Genomic DNA, 5298 nt, shown 5'->3' on the forward strand with positions numbered 1-5298 from the left:
ATCTATCTATCTATCTATCTATCTATCTATCTATCTATCTATCTATCTATCTATCCATCTAGTGTGTGTGCGTGTGTGTTTGCCAAATCGGATCAAGGAGGAGAAGGCAGTGGATTTCAGTGGGTAGAGACTATGCATCCAAAGCTCAGGCTTGGCAAATTGGATCAAGGAGGAGAAGGTAGTGGGGTTCAGTGGGTAGAGACTATGCATCCAAAACTCTGGCTTGGCACATCGGATCAAGGAGGAGAAGGTAGTGGGGTTCAGTGGGTAGAGACTAAGCATACAAAGCTCAGGCTTGGCACATCGGATCAAGGAGGAGAAGGCAGCGGGGTTCAGTGGGGAGAGACTCTTTGGGGAAGAGAGAAGAGAAAGCTTGATCCCCCCCCTCAGATCCCTGAGCGTCCAGGCTGTCCTATCTTCCCATAGTTCCTCTGGAAGGAGCCTCCATTCCCCCAAATCCCTTTGCCTCCCCCACTGCTCCCTGGGCTGTCTGGGGGGCGATCAAGCAGGCATGTACTGCAAAGCCCATCTGCTGCTCAGGCGCTCAGGCAGAGGCGAAAAAAGAAAAAAATAATAGTTTAAAATGGTGTTCAATGGCTCTCCTTACACGTCGGTCTATGCATGAGGAGCAGAGGGGAGGTTGCAATCCACCAAGGTAAAGGCTATGCGAATTGAAGAAAATGGCACTGGCAATGCAGAAAGAGAACAAAGAGGGTGACACCCCCAGGCCAGCCCCTTGAGTGCTGCTCCTCCTATCTCCAGGTTCCCGAATCAGACACCCTTGTCGTTCCCATTCGGATATCGTGAATCGGACCCCAGGAGCAAAAATAATTCGCTTTAAAGCCTACTGTTTTTTTAAACCGATTTATAGGCATATAATTCGAATTATTCGAGATAATCCAATTCAAATTCGAATCTCTATGGGAACGATTCCGAGGCAATGTAGATCTAATTCGGGCTTGAGTGGAAATGATACCCCCTAAATTCACATCATGATCCGCTTTATAGGTGAATGGGAACACCCCCTAAGTTGAATAGCATTCCAATTATATAATATATGGTGTTTCCATATCTTTTATTCTCTCCTACCTCTTGCCTGGCCAACAGATCAGACTAGTGTTCACAAGTAACTTCAACATAGAGGTGGCATACTTATAACAACAAAAAACCTTATGCAAGGAATTTGTAAGGGCTGGTGCTGTTGGTTATATTTTAACTTGCAGAGTGGGACAAACAGAAATTGGGTCCAAGAGTGGCCTTTATGCATATTGCCTAAGTGTCTAACCATGTAGAAGGTTAACATGAAGCAGGATCATTCTCATGCATGCTCTCAAATGGGGTGCTGGGCCTACATGTGTGCTTTATATAGTGTAAAAATAGTGTAAATATCTGCTTTCAGAAATGAAATATAGTAATCTGCTCTAAAATAAAATATCTCAATTAAGAATATCATATGATAGTAAAACCATCTTAAAGGCAAATCCATTACCCAGAATATCAAACACACTGAAGGTTTTTTCCCTCTCCATGTAAAAGGAGAACTATAAGGCAAGAAGGGAGGGGATATTTGATAGTCGAGTATTATAAAACACTTAGGGTTTACTGCAACAAGTTATGGATCTTTGTTAACTGCCAACAAACAGGCACAATAATTGAACTCCCTTATCAGTGTGCTCTAGTAGTTTGAGTGTTGGACTACACCCTGGAGACTAGGATTTGAATCCCAGCTTGGCCACGAAACTCACTGGGTGATCTTGGGAAAGTTACATTCTCTCAGAGGATGGCAATGATAAACCCTCACCCCCAGTAGAAATTTGCCAAGAAAACCCCATGATGGGTCACTTTAGAGCAGTACTTCTCAAATAGTGGGGCGGGCCCCCCGGGGGGGGGGCGCGAGGCTCCGTAAAGGGGGGCGCAAGGCTCAGGATACAGTGTTATGCAGAGGTGTACTTATAAAAATTTTATAGACAAATGATACTATTTACAATCGTGTGGGGGGCGCGAAATGTTTTCTTCTTCCTAGGGGGGGCATGACAGAAAATAATTGAGAAGCACTGCTTTAGAGTCACCATGAGTCAGAAAAGACTTGAAGGCACACAACAACAACAACAACAACAACAACATATGAACAGTGTTCCACCTTCCCCCAATCCAGCACCTTCTAGATACATTGTGTTACACATCAATAGGTGTGCTTGTTGGGCTGATGGGGCTTGTAGTGCATGCAATACATATGGAGGCGGCAAGCCAGATATCAGTTCTTGTTCCTGATAAGTTATGGGCACTCAGAAAAAGTGTCTTTGCATAGTATTGTCACAGGCCTATTGGGAATCAAACTGAAAGCAGTTACTTTTCAGAGAGCTGCTTTCCTTTATCACTAAACTCAGTTCTGTAACACAAAGGGGCAGCCGGGTTGCCTGATCAAAAGTTTTAGATTATATGCCTCAATCGATTAAAATGCTCAGTTCGTGAAAGTTGCACATCAGTCAGTTGGCACATTTGAACCAGAGTCAAACAATACCAAAAGAGAAGTCTTGGTTTGTTCATCTTTGTTCTGGTAATTCAAGTCATCCCTGATTTTAGAGGGACATCGACCTGGCACTAAATGAAAGCTTTTGCATGGACTCTTTACTCTGACATGGAAAATGCTGGGACTCTCACTGCTGAGGTGGGGAATGGGGAGCAACTCTAAGTCGCTTGATGACAGGGCTGTGTGTAATTGACACAGCATTCTTGAAGCCACCAGCTTTGATGTAATATCTAACTGCCAGTCAAGTCCAATAACTGAAAATGGAAGCACTATCTTGTCCTTTGCCTCAGGCAGCAGAAAAACTTTCATCCTCTCTGGCATGTTCTGTTATTCAGGCAGAATGAGGGAGATTCTGGGTTGTGGTGCAATCTCTTTATTTAAACTTTGTTCTACTTTTACTCCAGGAAAAGAGAGAAAGGCTGCCTCTAAAATACTAGACATCTTGGCTGCATCCACACTGCAGAAATAATTCAGATTGGCTCAATGCTATGGATTTTTGGGAATTGTAGTTCATTGTGGCACCAGAGCCCTCTAGTTTTGTGAGATATTAAGCCTTCTCTGTTAGACAGCTCTGGTGCCACAACAAATTACACTTCCCAGAATTCCACAGCATTGAGCCATGGCAGTTAAAATGGTGTTGGTGTCAAATCTGATTATTTCTGCAGTGCAGATGCAGCGCTTAACAGACAGATGTGTGTGTCCCTAGCATTTGCTGCTCCTTCATTTGCTGAAAATTTGCAGCAAGTGCAAATATTTTTTCTTGCAATTTTGTTTTGGTTTTTTTGTTATTATTTTTTTAGAAACAGAGAGTGTGGCATAGCAGCTAGAATGGGAATAGAGAACCTATGGTCTTCCCGATATGCTTCAGTGAGACAGTAAGCCAGGCAAAAATAGTCGTCCCCCCAATTCAATTTCCTTGTGTTACTTTTCTTTCTGGGGAGAAGGTTCAAAGCTATGATCAGATTTTCCTCAGAGGTCCATGACCCCCTCAAAAGGCTGACAATAGCTCCCTCTCCCTTCTCTCTCTCTGAGTTGCCCACTATTATGATGCTTAAATGCGCCCACAGTTCACCCTGGAAACACGAGTGGGAGTCCCAGCTCACTTGTGGCCAGCCTTCCTCCACACATCCTCCTTAATGTCCTTCATGTTGTTCTTGTGTGCCTCCAAGTCCTTTTGGATTTATGGCAGCCCTATGGTTAACTTATCATGGGGTTTTCTTGGCAAGTTTCTTTGGAGGCAGGGTGACCAGATGTCCTCATTGCAAAGGAGGACAAGGCACCTCAAAATGTAGGACATTCCAGAAAGAAAGGTAGGGCATGACCAAATGAAGCTCAAAATTGTCATTTAAATATAAATTTGTGCTTCTTTAGCCATGCTCATAATGAAGGGCGTTTTGACATTTCTCCTGAACAGAAGGTTGAAAGGTGTCCTGGAAAAGGAAAATGCCTGGTCACTGTGTTCAAAGGGGCTTTGCCACAGCTGAGGCTGAGAGACTGTGACTGGCCCAAGGCCACCCAGTGGGTTTTACATGGCAGGGCCAACATTTGAACCCTGGTCTCCAAATGCATCTGAGGAAGTAGACTTAAGTCTGCGAAAGCTCCTGCTGCCAATGATACCGCCGTGGTTAGTCTGTAGAATCAGTACGTAACAGTGGTGTCCCTCCCTGCCAGAGATTTGGCTCTTGTTGTTTCCCTCAGACTTTGGCACCTGAGGAAGTAGACTTGAGTCTAGGAAAGCTCCTGTCACCAACTTCTTTCTTTCAGTGATTCTCAAAAGTAGCTACAAGAGCTCTCCCCATACTGTACTAGTGGTGTCAGCTTGGATGGAAGGTAGATTCTGAAGACCAGGGTTCGAATCCTAGCTTGGGCGTGCAAACCCACTGGATCAGGTTGGACAAGTCACGCTCTCTCAGCCTCAGGGGGTGACCATGGTAAACCTCCTCTGCAGGAACTGGCCAGGAAAACCCCATGAAGCCTTAGGGTTGCCATAGGTTGGAAATGACTTGAAGGCACACAACAACACAATAGGTTGGGAGGAGGTCAATGGGGTTTGTGGGGGTGACCCCAAGCCTAGTAACACCACTAGTAGGTAGAGTGAGCTCTTATAGCTCCTTTGAAACTCACTGAAACCAATTGGCAGCAGGAGCTTTCCTAGACTCCAGTCTACTTCCTCAGGTGCCAAAGTCCACTGTGAAAGTTCCTGCTGCCCACTTCTTTCTTTCATTGAGCCTAAAAGGGGCTCTAAGAGCTCACTCCCCCCATCTATCCTGCTCTCCAGAGGCATCTAGTCCAAGAGGACACAGCCCCCTGCTCCCCACTGGCTCCCTCGCCTCCTCCTCCTCCTCCTCCTCCTCCTCCTCCTCCTTGCTGCTCTTCTTCTGTTCTGTCGCCTCCAGACCCCCCGGCCTCCTTGGGGCCTTTCCCTAGGGCTGCCCACCTCCTACCTCCAAGCTCTCCTCCTCGCAGCAGGCAAAGTCCCTGTCCTCGCCCGCCCTTGGCCCTTTCCTTGGGCAGAAGTCAGGAAGTGTCCCAAAAACAAGGGAGGGATTTATGAGGAGACTTTGGCAAGAGCAGCCAGGGCCCGCCTCTTCCCAAGCCTGGAAGAAAACAACAAAACCCACACACAGAGGGAACAGGTCCCTTTTACAGCATATAATTCTCCCTACAGGAGAAGAATGCATCCGCATTGTAGCAATAATCCGGTTTGACACCGCTTTAACTAGGGCTCAAAGATTTGGAGTCTCGTAGGATATTTAGCCTTCCCTGTT

General features: G+C 45.9%; 1 protein-coding gene across 2 annotated transcripts in view; it reads right to left on the reverse strand.

Annotated features, from left to right (window-relative positions):
* LOC121922210 (retinol dehydrogenase 16-like) overlaps window positions 1-5081 on the reverse strand; it is a 28108-nt gene extending 23027 nt beyond the window's left edge. The window contains exon 1 of one of the 2 annotated variants that reach the window (XM_042451324.1): window positions 4975-5081. The gene's annotated coding sequence lies outside the window, so the exon portion shown is untranslated. Of the gene's footprint in view, window positions 1-4967 lie in introns of both variants that reach the window. The other variant, XM_042451322.1, reaches the window with a different exon arrangement.
* Between the last annotated feature and the right edge of the window lie 217 nt (window positions 5082-5298).

The sequence above is a fragment of the Sceloporus undulatus genome, chromosome 2, assembly GCF_019175285.1.
Source record: "Sceloporus undulatus isolate JIND9_A2432 ecotype Alabama chromosome 2, SceUnd_v1.1, whole genome shotgun sequence".
NCBI classification, from domain to species: Eukaryota; Metazoa; Chordata; class Lepidosauria; order Squamata; family Phrynosomatidae; genus Sceloporus; species Sceloporus undulatus.